Source organism: Oryctolagus cuniculus, chromosome 2 (genome assembly GCF_964237555.1).
Source record: "Oryctolagus cuniculus chromosome 2, mOryCun1.1, whole genome shotgun sequence".
NCBI lineage: Eukaryota > Metazoa > Chordata > Mammalia > Lagomorpha > Leporidae > Oryctolagus > Oryctolagus cuniculus.
Genome location: NC_091433.1, coordinates 167,707,325 through 167,728,441, shown reverse-complemented (window position 1 = coordinate 167,728,441; position 21,117 = coordinate 167,707,325). Strand labels below are relative to the sequence as shown.

At 38.9% G+C, this 21,117-nt stretch overlaps 1 long non-coding RNA gene across 2 annotated transcripts in view; it reads left to right on the top strand.

Annotated features, from left to right (window-relative positions):
• The window catches only part of LOC100341411 (uncharacterized), a 406,490-nt gene that overhangs the window by 206,035 nt on the left and 179,338 nt on the right, over window positions 1-21,117 (top strand). For both annotated transcript variants that reach the window (XR_011386936.1, XR_011386937.1), the window contains exon 3: window positions 10,237-10,318. This is a non-coding gene — a long non-coding RNA (uncharacterized lncRNA). The remainder of the gene's footprint in view (window positions 1-10,236; window positions 10,319-21,117) is intronic.

The window sequence follows — 21,117 nt, the reverse complement described above, 5'->3', positions numbered from 1 at the left end:
TGTGCATAAACTGATGCTCCTCTTCACCACTCTCTCTCTCTCTGCCTCTGCTTTCTGTAACTCTGCCTTTCAAACAAATAAATAAATCTTTAAAGAAAGAAAGAGAGAGAGACAGAGAAAGAAAGAGAGAGAGAGAGGGAGAGAGAGAAAGAGGGAGAGAAAGAGAGAGAGAAAGAAAGGAAAAGAAAAGAAGAGGAGAGGAGGGGGGAGGGGAGGGGAAGGGAAGGAGGGAGAGAGAGACAGAGACAGAGAAAAAGAGAAATCTATTGCTTTAAGTTGCAATAGATTTGCATATGCTATGACTATTTTCTATTTTAATATTCCCTCTTGTGAAGTGTCTGGATCATCTTTTTAATTCTATTGGAATATCTGCCTTTTTCTTATTAATTTGCAAGAGATCTTTGTATGTTCTAAATAAATCATTTGTAAGATTTATAACTTGCAGATATCTCCTCCTATTACATAGTTTTCCTATTCATTATAATAGTACATGTTTATGAATCTACAACTTTAATCTTCATTGTAGTTTACTTTGTTAAGATTTATATCATAGTTCTATTTGTGTTATAAGAAATCTTCATATACTCCGATGTTATGAACATAATCATTTCATTATCTTACCTTTGAAGTTTGGTTTAAAATATAGATTTTTTTTTTATTTTGACAGATAGAGTTAGACAGTGAGAGAGGGAGAGACAGAGAGAAAGATCTTCCTTCCATTGGTTCACCCCTCCCAAATGACTGCCATGGCCAGAGCTACGTCGATCCGAAGCCAGGAGCCAGGTACTTCTTCCTGGTCTCCGACGCAGGTACAAGCACTGAAGCAATTGGTCCATCCTCCACTGCCTTCTCAGGCCACAGCAGAGAGCTGGACTGGAAAAGGAGCATCTGGGACTAGAACCCAGCACCCATATGGAATGCAGGTGCCACTGGTGGGGAATTTACCAAGTGAGCCATGGTGCCTACATCCTATATGGGCGCCATTTCTAGCCCTGGCTGCTCCACTTTCGATCCAGCTCTCTGCTATGGCCTGGAAAAGCAGTAGAAGATGGCCCAAGTCCTTGGGACCCTGCATTCATATGGGAGACCCGGAAGAAGCTCCTGGCTCCTGGCTCCGGATTGGCGCAGTTCCGGCCATTGCAGCCAACTGGGGAGTGAACCAGCAGACGGAAGACCTCTCTCTCTGTCTGCCTCTCCTTTCTCTGAGTAACTCTGACTCTCAAGTAAGCAATAAATAAATATTTAATAGATAGATAGATTGATTGATTGATTTGAGGGCATGGATTAGAATCAGCAGATAAAAGCCACTCTGTTAAATGTTTTTCCCTTATCTGTAAAGGAAAATGTGGGAAATGAGAAAGCAGTAGCAAAAGTGGAGTTTTCAAAAAGGGTTGGTTTGTTTACTGGTATGTTTGATTTATCGATTGGCTTTCAAGGCAATAGAACATGTTGTCAATTGGTAGGAAGGATCAGGGAGAGAGAAAAACTAATGATATGAGCAAAAAAGAAATGCAAGATTGAAGTCCTGGGGAAGGTGAGGAATGAGGATATTCCACTGTTAGAACAGGGTGATTTCTTGTCCTACAATGAAGAAAGAGAAATGTGTGTGAAAACAGAGTAAAAATAATTTTCTCTCTGAGTACTTTTCTGTTATAAATAAAGTATGATGTAGTCTTATCAGCCAAGAGGCGTGATGGCAACTGGTAAAAGCAGGTCTTTAATGGATAAAAGCTTTGGATAACTATTTGCAAAATTGGGAATGTGAATTATTGCCCTTACCAACTGTTCATAGTGCTCCATAATTTTTGCCTTCCCATAGGTATGTTGGAGGATATGTGTGGGAATGTGTGTGTGTGTGTATAGACAAAATGGTATACATTTAAAAGAATTTGGCTTTCTTTCAATAAGCAATTTCTTATCCACTGTCGATAGCCTCACAAATATCTTTCCAAGATAAACAGTACTTTCTATTCTCAAGAGGTTTATCAGGGTGAAAGTCATAGGTTGAAAGATGTATGAACCTGAAGAGAAGGATAATGGTGCTTTTGACCCAGAACCATGCTGAAGTGCAATGAGAGCTGGTTATGAATTACTACTGTGGCTCAAGTCCTTAAGCCATGACCTGCTGGCCCACTGAGTGCTATCAAGTGAACCGTGGCAACAAGGTAATTTCCTACAAGAGTATAAGCAACATATTAAGAAGTCCTATGCCTTCTCTGTAAAACTGTACTGTGGCAATGTGAAAGTTTTGCAGCAGATGGAAAACATTAAGAAATATAGAAAGATTGGCCAGCGCCACGGCTCACTTGGCTAATCCTCCGCCTGCGGCGCTGGCACCCTGGGTTCTAGTCCCCATTGGGGTGCCAGATTCTGTCCCGGTTGCTCCTCTTCCAGTCCCGCTCTCTGTTGTGGCCCGGGAGTGCAGTGGAGGATGGCCCAAGTCCTTGGGCCCTGCACCCGCATGGGAGACCAGGAGAAGCACCTGGCTCCTGGCTCTCTTATTGGTGCAGCACGCTGGCCATAGCAGCCATTTGGGGAGTGAACCAACAGAAAAGGAAGACCTTTCTCTCTGTCTCTCTCACTGACTAACTTTGCCTGTCAAAAAAAAAAAAAAAAAAAAAAAAAAAAAAAGAAAGAAAGAAAGAAATATAGAAAGATTTAAAAAATGCCCAAGAAAATCTTACACTTAGAAACTAAATTACAACTCAGATGTCCTCAGGGATTTTACATTTTGCTTATTCATTGCATATGTCAGGGAGTGTCACTTGAGAATTAGTTTTGATTTTTTCTTCTTTAGCATTACAAAATATTAAGTTTGGGGCCTGCACTGTGGCATTGCAGCCTGCAGTGATGGCATCCTATGTGGTTGACGGTTCAAGTCCCAGCTGCTCCACTTCCCTTCCAGCTCTCTGCTATGGCTTGGGAAAGCAGTACAAGATGGCCCAGGTGCTTGGGCCCCTGCACCCACGTGGGAGACCTGGAAGAAGCTCTTGGCCCCTGGCCCCTGGCCCCTGGCTTCGGATCGGCACATCTCCGGCTGTTGTGGCCATTTGGGGAGTGAACCAGCTGATGGAAGACCATTCTCCCTCTCTGCCTCTCCTTCTTTCTCTGTGTAACTGACTTTCAAATAAAATAAATCTTAAAAAAGGACAAAATATTAGGTTCATAAAATTATCCTAAATAACACAATAGTAAACAATACATGAATTTTTTTCCCTTTATATAAATTAAAAACAAATTTTAAAAACGTAGTAAGCTTGGGACCAGTGCTATGGTATAGTAAGTTAAGACTCCATCTGTGTTGCCGGGCATCCCATATGGATGCTGGTTCAGGTCTTAGCTGCTCCACTGACCCAACATATTGTCAGAAAAGTCCCAATAAGGGTACTCTTTCTTTGCTTCCTGTCTCTTCCACATGATTGTCTCTCTACATGTGCTCTGCTGTTGCCATCATCCAGTCTTGTTAGGTGGCTGAATCAATGGCCCACTCAATCTTGGATTGCGAACCTCAGAAACCAAGAGCCAAAATAATTTTCTTTCTTTCTGAAGTGTCTTAACCTCAGATATTTCATTGTAGTAACAGAAAGCCGACTAAAACAAGAATCAAAAAACAGTAACTTCCTCCTCCTTCTCTTTCATTCTTTTTCTCTTTCATATCACCGGGTTATCATATGAATAATCTAATTTGGTCACAATTAATCCTACAATTATCTCTCACATCATCTAGTTAAAGAGTCATTTACAGGGGCCAGTGCTGTGGACTGAGCAGTTAAAACCAGCGCCTGCAGTGCTGACATCCCATATAGCGCTTATTCGAGTCCCAGCTGCTCCACTTCTAAACCAGCTCTCTGCTGTGACCTGGGAAAGCAGTGAAGATGGCCCAAGTCCTTGGGCCCCTGCACCTCCGTGGGAGACCCAGAAGAAGCTCCTGGCTCCTGGCTTAGGATCAGCACGGCTGCAGCTGTTGCAGCCATTTGGGGAGCGAACCAGTAGATGGGAGACCTTTCTCTGTTTCTCTCCCTGTGTGTGTGTGTCTCTCTACTTCTGCCTCTGTGTAACTCTGCCTTTCAGATAAATAAATAAATTTTTTGAAAAAGTTACAGATGCATTCCTATAGGTAGGTGCCCTAACATACAGCGGTATTCTACTATGAAACTCATTAATGTTTGTCATGTACAGTATTTTCTGAGGAACAAGTTATTGCTAGCAATAACAATAATAATAGTTTTCCCACAGCCCAGTTGAGGGCCATGCAGTGGTTGAGCCAGTAGGAAATTGTAGTAATAACACAAGCTCTTGACCTGGATTGTCTAGGACTGAATTTCAGCCTTCCTCCTTTGCTATTTGTATGACAGTGTACAAGTTACTGAGACACAGAGAAACTCAGTTTCCTCATCTCTAACATGGAGATAATACAAGTGCCTTCCTTATGAAACTATTTTGATTCAGTCATGTAGTTATCTGATGTCTGACAGAGAATAAAGTTGAATCTCTTGACAGTAATACCAATTTGTCTCCCGCCACCATGGTAAGGTTAATCCTAGGTTTTTTGTGCAGAGGGTTGTTCTTAAATTTTTTCTCAGTGAGTTCATTTTGGCATGTTAAGACTCAACTGACTTTCCAGTGTACTGAATTTGTCAGTTCTAACAGACCTTTAGTAGAGTCCATACGTTTCTCCATATGATTCCATTTTCTGTCTTCTCTTAGTGCATGAATTATACTTCTTCTGATCTGATTTTAGTGGTTTCTCTTGAGTTTGTAATATATACTTACAAAAGATACTAAATCACTGTCAGATACTGTGTCACTTCATGGACAGCGTACATAACTGAGAATTACATACTACCAATTCCTTTCTCCCATTCATTATAATGTTGCTGTTATACAACCCATTTATCCATAAGCCATAACAGTCCAATATATTGTTGCCATTACCACTTTGAACAGACTATTATATATTAAATCAACTAAACATGGCATCCTCTGTGTCTGGCTTATTTCAGTCAACATGAAGTTTTCCAGTTGTATCCATTTGAATGCAAATGGTAGAATTTAACTCTTTTTATAGCTGAATAATATTCCATTGTCTACATATAACACATTTTCTTTTTTTTTAAAGATTTATGTATTTACTTATTTGAAAGTCAGAGTTACACAAAGGAAGAGAGGCAGAGAGAGAGAGAGAGGTCTTCCATTCGCTGGTTCACTCCCCAGTTGTCCATCACCAAGAACTTGGGCCATCTTCTACTACTTTCCCAGGTCATAGCAAAGAGCCAGATCGGAAGTGGAACAGCCGGAACTCGAACCAGCGCCCACATGGGATGCAGCCACTGCAGGTGGTAGCTTTACCTGCCATGCCACAGCACCAGGCCCCCACATTTTCTTTATCCATTTATCTGATGATGAACACCCTGGTTGATTCCACATTTTACCTGTTGTGAACAGTGCTTCTATAAACATGTTGGTACATGTATGTATCTATTTCATACAAGATTTTCACATATTTTGGGTATATATCCAGTAGCAGGATTGCTGGGTCATATGACAAATCTGCTTCTAGTTTTTAAACAAATCTCTCTACTATTTCCCATACTATTACATTAATTTACATTCCCGCCAGTAGTGTATAATAGTTCCCCTTTCTAACATGTCTTCATCTGTATTTTTTGTTTTCTGTATTGAGAATAACAGCCATTCTGTCAGGGATGAGTTAATATCTCACTGGGATTTTGATTTGCATTTCCCTGATGGCTAGTGATATTGAGCATTTTTTCATAAATTTGTTGGCCATTTGCATGTGTTCTTTTGAGAATATAGTATTGGTTTTTTTGAGTCTTGGACATATTCTGGATACATAGCCTTTGTTGGATAGGTACAAATACCACAGTCACATGTAAGGTCTCTCCCTTACATGTGGAAGCTAAAATCCAAAAAGGAAAAAAAAAATTAAAAAACGAAAATGAAAAAGGAAAGAATTGCCTGTGTGTATCAGTGTTGGTGCAAACAAAGTTTTTTCAAACTTTGTATTAGCTCTTTGTCAAACCAATGGTTAAGAATGAAATACTACCATTGTTTTAATGATCTGTGATTATTTTTAAATTTACTGCATTTGAGTGAGATGGTAATCTTATCATTTGATTATTGTTTATAACCCTTGCTTAAACCTGCCAAACTAGGATCTTTTAAATTTTATTTGTTGAACACTTTACTTCATAGAACATTAAGGCTTTGACTATAATGTAAATTAAAAACATGCTATCTCAAAAACTAAAAAGGGAATTAGAAAGAGGGGGAAGTGAGGGCGAGAGGGAAGGAAATATTATTTTATTAGATTGTATCTAATGATTATATTGAATCTGTTCTCCTTGTATTAATATCACATTAACACAAGAATTGATGAGAAAAAAGAATGACATCCTTACACGCTAAAATAAAAAATTAATAGTTCTTCTTGAGAATTTTGTGCTGTAATGCCTTAACATTTGTTAGAGTATTTCCTTCTTGTGAGTTCTGGTTTGTGTGTATGATCTTAATGTGTTTTATTTTCATTATAAGGATTATATTACCTATACTTGTCAGAAAATTTTCATCTTTGAAGAATGAAGTATAATAAAAATTCTCCCATGTGTATAGGTGGCTCAAAGTAACTTCATGGGATTATACATGTAAGAATCTCATTAAAAAAGCGATTCTAAAAAAGAATTAGAATTCAACAAAACCTCTTTACAGACTATCCAAAGCAAATTAATTAAAGCCAAATATTCAGAGTACATATTGAGGGAAAATTAATGTGTTTTGAACGTAAAGTTTGGATTTGAAAGAATTATTTTTACTAAGATATAAAACATTCTGTGTCTGTGATATTTCAGTTCCTTAGTGAAGACAAAAGGAATTTTATCGCATAACATCCATTTTAGAGAGTAGCAGCAGAACGGGAAATGGTAGGAATGAAACTTGAAACACTATATAAACTAGAGTAATGAAATTTAAGAATGTAAATATATAAAGAGAAGTCAGATTTATAATTTTACTGAGATAACGGATTTTAAAAATTAGGCAATAAATTCAAGCAAATGAAAAAAATATAAGAACAATTTTTGCCTGCTAGCCAAATTAAATAATTAAATATATTAATATATGATTATGTGTAAGTGCAATAGTTATTAAATGACATAACCTGAAATAAGCCAAATAGATTTTCCAAGAAGAGAAAGCTCATATTATGCGAGTTATGTACGTGTATGACAGAGGATTGCAAGATGAGAGAAGCAAAGTACAAAGTCATACTGGGAAGAAAAAAGTAAATGATAAGGGATGTAAAGAAAAAGTACTGAAAAAGAGAAAAATTCCTTTTATGTGGCATTAACTTCCTGGACTGGTAATGATACAGTATTCTATGCATCTAACATCGATGAAGAATTTCCATAAATTCCTAAAGTACCAATGACAAAGCTTTAACTAATTAATCCAGTTCAAAATATTAATTATATAACTGAGGGGAAAGTTCTGGTAAATAGATTTATCTCTTTAACAGTAAGGAAAAACTCTGTCGCTTTCTTCTAAATGGGAAAAGTTGCAGTTTCATTGTTACATCATTCCTTTGGAGAGCAGGTCCCAAATCTGCCTGATCGTGAAACAAGTATTTCTCTTTGAAATGACCATTATGTTATGCTATCTTGGCAAAGAGTTCTGGAAGGACACTGAGGAGAAATGGGTTCTTCTGCCATGTCCAGTACCATCTGCCAGTCAGTGATGTAGGTGGGAGGGCATCTGGTGGAGTCAAACAGATACTGGGCCTTCTGTAATCTTGCCCTCTTGGCTTGCCAGTAAATTTGTCCTCTGTCTGGAGATGTGGAAATGAGAAGTTTCTTCACCTCTCCTTCAGTCTTTATGCTGTGAAAAACTCTTGTAGGTCCTGGCATCTGAGTCACCAAGCAGACTGTACACAGCCACCTGTGGCCCGGAGCGTCACATACTGAGCTGATGTTCCTTTTGAATATTCTAACATGTCCTGTACTTTCTGAAGGTGTCTTGCTCTGACACATCCCTGAACTTGCCACTGTATGCCTATAACACAATCCACTGTCTGCTTTTCCATCTACCCTGTGGATAGAGACCTATTCTTCGCCCAAGAACTGCAAAAGGAATCTAGCCTGTACAAACCAGTGAATATCTCTTTTACCCAGTGGTCTTAACCACATGTGCTCCATTCAAAGTGTGCCTTCCTTGGGTAGGTGCACACTTCCTCCCTCAGTCCTGGTGTACCATAACTTTCCTTATCATTACTTTTATATATTAATAATTTTATATTACCCTTCTCTTGTTCAACCAATTGTGTGGCTCCTATATCCTGAATGAACCCACATTGCCATTCAGGGATTTAATCTTATATAATTATGAGAATTATTTATGCAATACCTGTAAGATTTGTTTTGTGCCCGCTACTGGAGTTTGAAGTCTGTTGGCAAGAATTCAGAAAGGAACAATGGATGTTTTGAGAGAGAATGAGTCAGGATCTACTAGCATGTGCTGCAGCTTGGTTCTCATGCCCTCTGACCTTGATGATAGGGGTTTCCTGTAGAAATTGGGACCCTTCCAATGCAGTTAGGCACACACATCTAGCCCAAGTGTTGAAGCTTCTTGAAAGGTGGCCTTACTGCAGGCCATCCGCTGTCTTATGCCAGCAAAGTAAGTCAACAGTTAAATGACAATGTGGGTAAACTTCATACATGCCTGATGCTTTTCTTCTATCCTCCAAACTTTGCTCAAGAATCTCTTACAGTTTCCCCTTATCAAATGCAGGGACAGAGTGTGATTTTTGGAAGGTTAGTTCAGCCTAGACAAGTTAACACATGACAGCCTTCACAGTCCATCCCTTATCAGCACATTTAAAACTCTCCTTAAACCATCCTTATTCTCCAAAGGAAGTTAGTAGTACTGTCATGCTTCTGTCTCACCTGATAGTGTTATTCCACATGCAGCCAAAAATCTAGAAAACTCCCCCAGAATACGTATAATTCATCTTTTTTTGTGAGAATTATCATTGTCATCATTTTTTGTCATGATGTTCTTTCCCTGACTTATCTAACACTATCCTCTTGACATTAAACAATATAAAAGATAACCAAAGGAAGACACCAGTTAAAGTAGTGAGGACAAATTTTCTTCAGCAATATCTGTTATAATATGGAAGAGAGATTAGCCTAAAGAAAATCAAACTTCAAGAAAAAAAAGCAGGAAACTTTAAAAGCTGAGATCTACAAGTGGAAAGACATAGAAAGCTGGAAAGGGGTATTGGTCCTGAGATGAGGCCATCTGGATGTGTTCCTAGGTGTGCATCCAGAGAGGAATAAACTTCTAGTCTGCATGTTTGTAATAGGAGGTGGTGGTATAAGTTGAAGCACTGCACTAGCCAAAGTTAGACATAATTCTTCTGAGAGTGAATGTCTCAAATTTGCATTTCAAAGAGAGGGCTTTGGGGCTGCCTTTGAAGAAACAATTCTGGGTGATGGAAGATTTACATCTCTAAAGGAGCAGAGCTTTCTAAAATAACTGCTCTGATCAGGGAGCCTATCATCAAGTGTTAGCTGGAACAAACTGTAAATTTTTAAACACCACTGAACTTTCTCAGGCAGTCATTCTAAAGGAAGATGGTGCCATGCTAAGGACAATGGCCTTAAGCGGCTAACAGTCATGATTACACTAAATCAAATCTTTCAATAAGGGGTTTGAATGGAGTCATTATGTACTGGGTGTATTTTTGTAGTTATCAATGCTAGCGTATAAAGCTAATTGCTATTAACAAATATTATGGTACACGATAAGCTGATGAAATAAATGAAGAAAACAAAAATATTTGACACATACATAAACATATTCTTGAGAAAGCTGTGAAGAAGTGTTCTTATCATTCACAGTCTTCATTTCTGTAGCTTGCCTTGCGACTGCAGGGCGTGGTCATAATCACCTTCTGCCTTTACACTTTGTGCATTTCTTTCTGCTCTCAGCAAGTAGCTCAGCTTAGGCCATTGTGCCTTTCTTTACAGTGTGATTGAAAAGTTATTTCTGAAGGGTCTTAACCATTAGCAAGGCTGCCTAAACAGGGTAACTTTCATTTTTGTTAACTTTATTTTTAGTACACAGGTGTAGTAAGAAGTGCCTTAGAAAATTTTCTACACTGAGGCACGCTATCCCTTGTCTGCACTGTGTAAAATAAACCTGCTTTCTCCTTGATAGGATCAGTCACTTCACCCAGTACAGTATCATCCTTCTTTGCTGTAATTTCACTGCATGAAGAACTCCAAGCGCCCAGATAAAGGTAAGTGGAGCCTCCTCCTCTACTTTCCATTTCTGTTCCTTCATTCTATATTTTTATATTTTTTTAATTTTAATTAGTTTTTAATAGATTCAATGTGATTTGTAGATAAAGTTCTAAGAAAATAATGATATTTCTTTCCTCTCTCCCTTCTCTCTGTCTCTCTCCCTGCCACCCTCCATCCATCTCCCTTTTTCTCTTAGGTTTTGAGATAATATATTTTACATTTACATTACAGTAAATAGGCTTAATACTTCACCAAATAAAAAGTTTAATAAGTAAAAAGCCAAAAGACCCTAGTTTAATGGGAATATGGACAATGGCTATAAACAATGACCATTTCACTCATATACAGTAAATTTTAAAGTAATTACAATCATTAAAGCTATGGCAATAAAACATTCTTTTTTTTTTTTTTTTTTTTTTTTTTTTTGACAGGCAGAGTGGACAGTGAGAGAGAGAGAGACAGAGAGAAAGGTCTTCCTTTGCCGTTGGTTCACCCTCCAATGGCCGCCGCGGCCGGCACTCTGCGGCCGGCGCACCGCGCTGATCCAATGGCAGGAGCCAGGAGCAGGTGCTTCTCCTGGTCTCCCATGGGGTGCAGGGCCCAAGCACCTGGGCCATCCTCCACTGCACTCCCGGACCACAGCAGAGAGCTGGCCTGGAAGAGGGGCAACCGGGACAGAATCCGGCGCCCCGACCGGGACTAGAACCTGGTGTGCCGGCGCCGCTAGGCGGAGGATTAGCCTAGTGAGCCGCGGCGCCGGCTGAATAAAACATTCTTAACCATTCACTTGGCAAATGTATAAAACAAACTTTTAGAAAACTATATTCGCAGGGCCGGTGCTGTGGCTCACTTGGTTAATCCTCCGCCTTGCGGTGCTGGCATCCCATATGGGCATCAGGTTCTAGTCCCAGTTGCTCCTTTTGCAGTCCAACTCTCTGCTGTGGCCCGGGAGTGCAGTGGAGGATGGCCCAAGTGTTTGGGCCCCTGCACCCACATGGGAGACCAGGAAGAAGCATTTGGCTCCTCGCTTCAGATCGGCGCAGCGCCGGCCATGGCAGCCATTTGGGGAGTGAACCAACGGAAGGAAGACTTTTCTCTCTGTCACTCTCTCTCACTGTGTATATCTCTACCTGTCAATAAAAGAAAAAAAAAACTATATTCGCAGCAATACTAATAGATAATTCTTTCTTCTCTCTCTCTCTCTCTTTCTCTCTCTCTCTCTTTAACTTTTAGCTCCCACATATAAGGGAGAATATGCAGTATTTGTCTTACAGGGTCTGACATATTTCACTCAACATGATATCCTCTAGTTGTGTCTAGTTTGCTGAAAGTGGTAGAATTCCATTTTTTATAGAATAAAATTGTGTATATACACCCATATTTTCTTTATCTACTCATCTGATGATGAACACCCTATAAACATGGTGGTGCAGGTATCTCTTTGATACATTGGATTCTAGTCTTTTGGATACATACCCAGTATTAGAATTGCTGGGGCATGTGGTAAGTCTGTTTCTAAAGAAATTGCCACACTGTTTTTCACAGTGACTGCACTAATTTACATTCCCATCAACTGTGTGTTAAGTGTTTCCCAGCCACTACAACCTCCCCCAGCATTTGTTCCTCTCTGCCTTTTGGATTTTAACCATTCTGAACAGTGATGAGGTGAAAAATCATTGTGTTTTTGATTTGCATTTCCCTGATGGCTAGTAATGTTGAATGTTTATTTATATATTTGTTGCCCATTTGTATTTCTTCTTTTGAACTGTCTATTGAAATCCCTTAGTCATTTCTCTGCTGGATTGGTTCTTTTTTGTTGAGTTTTTAAAAGTTGCTGACATATTTGGAATATTAGTCCTTTGTCAGATAGGTGTTTGCAAATATTTTTAAGTATTCTGTTGGATGTGTCTTTACTCTTGATTGTTTCATTTGCTGTGTAAAAATGTCTGAGTTTGATAGAGTACCCTTTGCTTAGTTTTGTTCTTGTTGCCTATGCTCTCTGGGTCTTGTCCAATAAATCATCACCCACACCAATGTCTTGTAGTTTTTCCCCTATGTTTTCTTCCAGCAACTTCATAGTCTCAGGTCTTAAATTTAGGTCTTTGATCCATCTTGAGTTGATTTTTACATATTATAGAAGTATGGATATAATTTCATTCTTCTATATCTGTACATCAAGTTTTGCCAGCACCATTTGTTGAAGAGATTATCCTTACTCCATTGCATTGTCTGTTAAAAATCAGTTGGCTGTAAGTACATGGATTAATTTATGGGTTCTCTATTCTATTCCATTGACCTATATATCAGTTTTATGCCAGTACCATGCTATCTTAATTACTATAGCTTTGTAGTATGCTTGGAAATTAGGTATTGTGAAGCCTCCAGTTTAATATTTCTTGCTCAGGAACCCTTTGTCTAATCAGGGTCTTTTGTGATTCAATATTAATTTAAGGATTTTTTTCTTTCTCTGTAAAGAATGCCATTTGTACTTCCATATGGATTGCATTGAATCTAGGTTGCTTTAGGTAGTATAGACATTTTAGTGATACTGATTCTTCATATCCATGAACAAGGAATATCTTTCCATTTTTGTATGTGTACTTGATGACTTCTTTCATCATCTTTGATAATTATAAAAGTAGAGATCTTTCACTTCTTTAGTTAGATTTATTTAGAAATACTCTATTTTGGGGGCTATTGTTAATGGGATCTCTTTTTCTGTAACTTCATCTTTAGTACACAAAAAAGCCAATTTTTTATGTTTTATTTTGTAACCTGCAACTTTACTGAATTGGTTTTTAATGGAATGTTTAGTTTTTTCATGTACAACAACTTAATATGTTATCCCTCTTAGTATTTTTGTTTGTTCTACTTAATATTTTTGGTTGAATACTGTAATCAATACACAATTCTTCTTAAGTGCTGAAACTTAACTGAAAAGTGATCACTGTTAAATATAAGAGTGGGAATAAGAGAGGGAAGAGATGTGCAATTCGGGACATGCTCAAGCTGACTTACCTCAAACAGTAGAGTTAGAAACATACCAGGGGATTCCAATTCAATCCCATCAAGGTGGCATGTACCAATGCCATCTCACTAGTCCCAGTGATCAATTTCTGTTCACAATTGATCATAATGATAGGACTAAGAACCAAAGGGATCACATAAACAAGAATAGTGTCTGCAAATACTAGCTGATAGAATCAAAAAGGGAGAGAACAATCCAACATGGGAAGTGAGATACACAGCAGACCCATAGAATGGCAGATGTCCTAAACAGCACTCTGGCCTCAGAATCAGCCCTTAAGGCATGCGGATCTGGCTGAAAAGCCCATGAGAGTATTTCAGGCATGGAAAGCCAAGACACTCTGGGGAAAACAAAACAAAACAAAAAAAACCTAAATGAAAGATCTCCGCAAATGAGATCCCACTCTTATATTTAACAGTGATCACTTTTCAGTTAAGTTTCAGCACTTAAGAAGAATTGTGTATTGATTACAGTATTCAACCAGAAGTATTAAGTAGAACAAACAAACAAAAAATACTATGAGGGATAACATATTAAGTTGCTCATCAACAGTCAGGGTGAGGGCTGATCAAGTCACCGTTTCTGATAGTGTTCATTTCACTTTAACAGGTTTCCTTTTTGGTGCTCAGTTAGTTGTCACCTATCAAGGAGAACAAGTGGTATTTGTCCCTTTGGGATTGGCTTATTTCACTCAGCATAATGTTTTCCAAATTCCTAACAGGAATCACTTTTCAGTTAAAATTTAAACACCTAAGAATAATTGTGTGTTAATTACAGAGTTCAATCAATGGTACTAGAACAAAAAAAATACTAAAATGGACAAAGTATTACATTGTACATCAACAGTCAGGACAAGAGCTGATCAAGTCACTGTTTCTCATAGTGCCCATTTCACTTCAATGGGTTTCCTTTTTTGGTGCTCGGTTAGTTGTCACAGATCAGGGAGAACATATGATATTTGTCCCTTTGGGACTGGCTTAATCCACTCAGCATGATGTTTTCCAAATTCCTCCATCTTGTTGCAAATGACCAGGTTTCGCTGTTTTTGACTGCTGTATAGTATTCTATAGAGTACATGTCCCATAATTTCTTGATCCAGTCTACTGTTGATGGGCATTTGGGTTGGTTCCAGGTCTTAGCTATTGTGAATTGAGCTGCAATAAACATTAATGTGCAGACAGCTTGTTTGTTTGCCAATTTCATTTCCTTTGGGTAAATTACAAGGAGTGGGATGGCTGGGTTGAATGGTAGGGTTATATTCAGGTTTCTGAGGAATCTCCAGACTGACTTCCATAGTGGCTTAACCAATTTGCATTCCCACCAACAGTGGGTTAGTGTCCCTTTTTCCCCACATCCTCTCCAGCATCTATTGTTGGTAGATTTCTGTATGTGAGCCATTCTAACCGGGGTGAGGTGAAACCTCATTGTGGTTTTGATTTGCATTTCCCTGATTGCTAGTGATCTTGAACATTTTTTCATGTATCTGTTGGCCATTTGGATTTCCTCTTTTGAAAAATGTCTATTGAGGTCCTTGGCCCATCTCTTAAGTGGGTTGTTTGTTTTGATGTTGTGGGGTTTTTTGATTTCTTTGTAGATTGTGGTTATCAACCCTTTATCAGTTGCATAGTTTGCAAATATATTTTCCCATTCTGTCGGTTGTCTCTCCACTTTCCTGACTGTTTCTTTTGCAGTACAGAAACTTCTCAATTTGTTGCAATCCCAAATGTTAATTTTGGCTTTGACTGCCTGTGCTTCTGCGGTGTTTTCCAAGAAGTTATTGCCGGTACCTTTACCTTGCAGGGTTTTTCCAATGCTCTCTAATAATTTGATGGTGTCAGGTCGTAGATTTAAGTCTTTAATCCATGTTGAGTGGATTTTTGTGTAAGGTAAAAGGTAGAGGTCTTGCTTCATGATTCTGCATGTGGAAATCCAGTTTTCCCAGCACCATTTATTGAATAGACTGTCCTTACTCCAGGAATTGGTTTTGGATCCTTGATCAAATATGAGTTGGCTGTAGATGTTTGGATTGATTTCTGGTGTTTCAATTCTGTTCCATTGGTCTATCCATCTGTTTCTGTACCAGTACCATGCTGTTTTGATTACACCTGCCCTGTAGTATGTCCTGAAACCTGGTATTGTGATGCCTCCAGCTTTGTTTTTGTTGTACCAGATTGCTTTAGCTATTCGAGGTCTCCTGTGTCTCCATATGAATTTCAGCATCATTTTTTACAGATCTGAGAAGAAGGTCTTTGGTATCTTGATTGGGATTGCATTGAATCTATAAATTGCTTTTGGGAGAATGGACATTTTGATGATATTGATTCTTCCAATCCATGAGCATGGAAGATTTTTCCATTTTGTGGTATCCTCTTCTTTCTTTAAGATTTTGTAATTTTCATCGTAGAGATCCTTAACGTCCTTGATTAAGTTTATTCCAAGGTATTTGATTGTTTTTGTAGCTACTGTGAATGGGATTGATCTTAGAAGTTCTTCCTCAGCTGTGGCATTGCCTGAGTATACAAAGTCTGTTGATTTTTGTGCATTGATTTCATATCCTGTTACTTTGCCAAAATCTTCTATGAGTTCCAATAATGTCTTAGTAGAGTTCTTTGGGTCCCCTAAATAAAAAATCATTTCATCTGCAAAGAGGGATAGTTTGAGTTCTTCCTTCCCAATTTGTAACCCTTTAATTTCTTTTTCTTGCCTAATAGCTCTGGCTAGAACTTCCAGAACTATATTGAATAGCAGTGGTGAGAGTGGGCATCCCTGTCTGGTACCAGATCTCAGTGGAAATGCTCCCAACTTTTCCCCATTCAATAGGATGTTGGCTGTGGGTTTTTCATAGATTGCTTTGATTGTATTGAGGAATGTTCCTTCCATACCCAGTTTGCTTAGAGTTTTCATCATGAACGGGTGCTGTATTTTATCAAATGCTTTCTCGGCGTCTATTGAGATAATCATATGGTTTTTCTTCTGCAGTCTGTTAATGTGGTGTATCACATTGATTGTTTTGCGCACATTAAACCATCCCTGCATACCAGGGATAAATCCCACTTGGTCTGGGTGGATGATCTTTCTGATGTGTTGTTGCATTCTATTGGCGAGAATTTTATTGAGGATTTTTGCATCTATGTTCATCAGGGATATTGGTCTATAATTCTCTTCCAGTGCTGTATCTTTCTCTGGCTTAGGAATTAAGGTGATGCTGGCTTCATAGAAAGAATTTGGGAGGACTCCCTCTTTTTCGATTGTTCTGAATAGTTTAAGAAGAATTGGAGTCAGTTCTTCTTTAAATGTCTGGTAGAATTCAGTAGTGAATCCATCTGGTCCTGGGCTTTTCTTTGTTGGGAGGGCCTTTATTACTGTTTCAATTTCTGTCTCAGTTATGGGTCTGTTTAGGTTTTCTATGTCTTCCTAGTTCAATTTAGATGGGGTGCATGTGTCCAGGAATCTATCCATTTCTGATAGATTTTCCTGTTTGCTGGCATACAAGTCCTTGTAGTAATTTCTGATGATTCTTTTTATTTCTGTGGTGTCTGTTGTTACGTTTCGTTTTTCATCTCTGAATTTATTGATTTGGGTTTCTTCTTTTTTTAGTTAGTTGGGCCAATGGGGTGTCAATTTTGTTTATTATTTCAAATAAGCAGCTCCTCGTTTGGCTGATTTTTGTAATGTTTTTTTGGATTCAATCCTGTTGATTTCTTCTCTGATTTTAATTATTTCTCTTCTCCTACTAGATTTGGGTCTGGTTTGCTGTAGGTTTTCTAGATCCTTGAGGTGAATTGAAAGCTCCTCTATTTGGTGCCTTTCCAATTTCTTGATGTAGGCACCTATTGATATAAACGTTCCTCTTAACACTGCTTTTGCTGCTTCCCATAAGTTTTGGTATGTTGTGCTGTTATCCTCATTTACTTCCAGAAAGTTTTTGATTTCTCTTTTGATTTCTTCTATGACCCATTGTTCATTCAGGAGCATGTTGTTCAATCTCCATGTGTTTGTGTATGCTCTAGGGATTCCTGAGTTGCTAATTTCCAACTTCATTCCTTTATGGTCTGAGAAGCTGCATGGTATGATTCTAATTCTTTTGAATTTGCTGAGACTTGCTTTATGGCCTAGTATGTGGTCAATCCTAGAGAAGGTTCCATGTACTGCTGAGAAGAATGTAAAATCTTTAGCTGTAGGATTGAAAGTTCTGTAGATATCTGTTAGATCCATTTGGGCTATAGTGTCGTTTAAATCTACTGTATCCTTTTTGATCTTCTGTCCTGTTGATCTGTCTATTTCTGAGAGTGGAGTATTGAAGTCCCCCAGTACTATTGTATTGGGGTCTAAGTTTCCCTTTAAGTCCCTTAACAAATCTTTTAAATAAACTGGTGCCCTGTAATTAGGTGCATATACATTGATAATTGTTATATCTTCCTGTTGAATTGATCCCTTAATCATTATATAGTGTCCCTCTTGCTCTCTCTTAACAGTTTTTGTGGTAAAGTTAATGTTGTCCGATATTAAGATGGCTATGCCGGCTCTTTTTACATATCTGTTGGCATGGTATATCTTTTTCCAGCCTTTCACTTTCAGTCTGTATGGATCTTTATTGGAAAGATGTGTTTCTTGTAAGCAGCAAATAGATGGGTTTTGTTCCTTAAGCCAATCAGCCAGTCTGTGTCTTTTAACTGGACAGTTCAGGCCATTAATGTTCAATATGAATAATGATAAGTGGTAACTTTGCCCTGCCATTTGCCAAAGATAAGTTCTAATATATGCTTTGAATTCCCTGTGATCTTTTGCTGTGAGGTTTCCTTCCTTTACCTTCTTTCATATTGATGACTGTGTTTCTGTGTGCAACACATCTTTAAGCATCTTTTGCAGGGCTGGACGAGTGGTGACAAATTCTTTCAATTTCTGTTTGCTATGAAAAGTCTTTATTTCACCTTCATTCACAAATGAGAGCTTTGCCAGATATAATATTCTGGGCTGGCAGTTGTTCTCTCTTAGTACTTGGGCTATATCTCGCCATTCCCTCCTAGCTTGTAGGGTTTCTGATGAGAAGTCAGCTGTGAGTCTGATTGGAGATCCTTTGACGTTTCTCTCTTGCACATTTTATGATCTTTTCTTTATGTTTCATTGTGGAGAGTTTAATTGCAACGTGTCGTGGTGAGGATCTCTTTTGGTCATGTTTATTAGGTGTTCTATGAGCTTCCTGTACTAGGATGTCTCTGTCCTTCTCCAAACCTGGGAAATTTTCTGCTAATATCTCACTAAAAAGGCCTTCTAATCCTTTCTCCCTCTCCCTGCCTTCAGGAACTCCTAGAACCCGAATGTTGGGTTTTTTAATAGTACCCTGAAGATTCCCGACAATAGGTTTTAGATTTCTAATTTCCTCTTCTTTTCTTTGGTCTGACTGTATCCTTTCCTGTTCTCTGTCTTCTAATTCCGATATTCTCTCTTCTGCTTCAGCCATTCTGTTTTTAAGGCTCTCTAATGTGTTTGTCATTTGATCTATTGAATTCTTCACTTCATTATGATTTCCCGTCACTATCACAGTTTCCTGTTCTACTAGTTGTTCATGTCATTTTGATACCTCCTTAATATTTCATTTTCATGAGAGAGATTTTCTATCTTGTCCATTAAGGATTTCTGTAGTTCAAGAATTTGTTTTTGAGAAGTTCTTAATGTTCTTATCAATTTTTTGAGATCTGCTTCTTGCATTTCTTCTATGTCATCATCTTCATAATCTTGAATTGGGGTGTCTTTTTCATTTGGGGGAGTCATAGTGACTTCCTTGTTTTTTTTACTTCAGTTTTTCGTTTGCTATTTGACATATTGGAGATATTTGGTTTCTTCACTGTGGTGCTTTTTCTTGTTATACTATGACTCTAGATTAAGTGGACTGTCTGTTTTTGATGGAGCCTTAGAGGCTTGAGATGGGTGTGGCCTGAGAGCTCTGTTTGGTGTGCCAAAGATGACACTCCCAGGTTAGGCATGGTAGATCTCTCTCTCTCTCTTTCTTTCTTTTTTTGATTAAACAGGGAAGTATTTCCGCACAGCTGAATGAATTTGGAGGTAGTTAGCAGGCAAATGATATACCCACAGGAGCCAGAGATCGGAAGCTCTTTCCCAAGGACCACACAGGGAATCTGTTCTGCCCTCAAAGTGGGCTCAAATTCTCCTTCAGTCTCCCACTGGGTTGCCAAAGTTATGGAATTGTAGCGTCTCTGGAGAGTACTCACGTGAATTCCGTGAGTTCTCTCCCCCACCATCTCTTTTTTCACAGTCTCAGTTCAGTAGCACCACAAATTTACTAGGTCCTAATCTCCTGTTAATTCACCTCACCCAGAGTCAGGTTTTTCTTCTAGGCTCAGGGCTGCTGCAGACCTGAGGTCGCTCTGCTTATGACGTATGTCCAAGGTGGTGCCTGCTCTTTGTCTTGCTCGCCTTTGAGAGGTGCGCGGAGAGAGAGAAACCCGTGTCCGTATCTCTGTATCGGTCACTTTTTTTTTTTCTCTCTCTCTTCTAGTTAGCCTGGTGAACTTTTCCCCCTGGGGTCGTTCCCTCTAGTCTCCTCTTTCCCCTTGCCTGCCGGTGTCTCGGGCTATTGAGGTTCGGCTCACCTCGTGTTCCAGCGCTGGTGTATTGAGTCTGCCGCTGGTGTCCCGAACTGTGGGTTCCCATGCTCTCCACGCAGGTCCACTGTGAATCACTAGTTCCGGGAGAGTTTCTTCTGCTGTTTCCTCCCCTACTCTTCCTTGAACCTGCAGTATCTCCACTTTTATTAAACTGTCTCTCCCTGGACTATCAGTGTGCTCCCTTCCTATTCCACCATCTTGCCGCTCTCTTCATTCTATTGATATGATTTATAGTGTTGATTGACTTGTGATTGTTGAACCACCCCTGAATTTCTGGGATAAATTCTACTTGATCATGATGTATGAACCTTTTGATGTGGTTTTGTGTAGAGCATGCTGCCTAAGTGTCTCTCAGGGAAGCAAACTTCCCTGGAGTTGGAGGCACTAGCTGCAGTTTCTGGTTTCTGCCAAAACAGGCCTGGTGAGGGGCAGGGAATGGCGCACATACACACACACACACACACACACACACACAGAGGAATGTGGCAGCCAGAGCAGAAGGAGCTAGTGGGCTTTAATTGGTACTTGGTGTTGGAACTAGTAAACTTCTGATAGCAATTGAATGGATCTGTCTGTCGTGATATACACCACCATTCTGTTCTCTGTCAAGGATCACCGGACCAGATTCCTTTCTCACCTAAAAGTTGTACATCAACTGTGCCTACATGCTTGCTAGACTTGCTGGTACCTTCTAATATTAACTGTTGGCCAGAGCAATCCGGGGAGCACTTTTCAGGTGAAGATGTCCAAGTTTTATCTCATTCATTTTTGAAACACCACAGCTATGGATTTGATTTGCTAGTATTTCATTGAGAATCATTGCATCTAAGTTTATTAAGGATACAGGTCTGTGATTTGCTTTTTGCATCATGCCTTTGGTTTTGATATCAAAATATTGCTGGCCTCATAAAGAGTTTGGCAGAATTCCAACCTGTTCAGTATTTGGAATAGTTTGAAGAATATTGAAGTTACTTCTTCAAATCTTTTATAGAATTCGGTAGTAAAGCCATCAGGCCCTGGAATTTTCCTTGATGGAAGATTTTTAATTACTACTTCAATCTTGTTGTTTGTTATGAGTCTGTTTAGATTGTCTATATCTTATTGATTAAATCTTAGTTGTTTATATGAATCCAGAAATTTA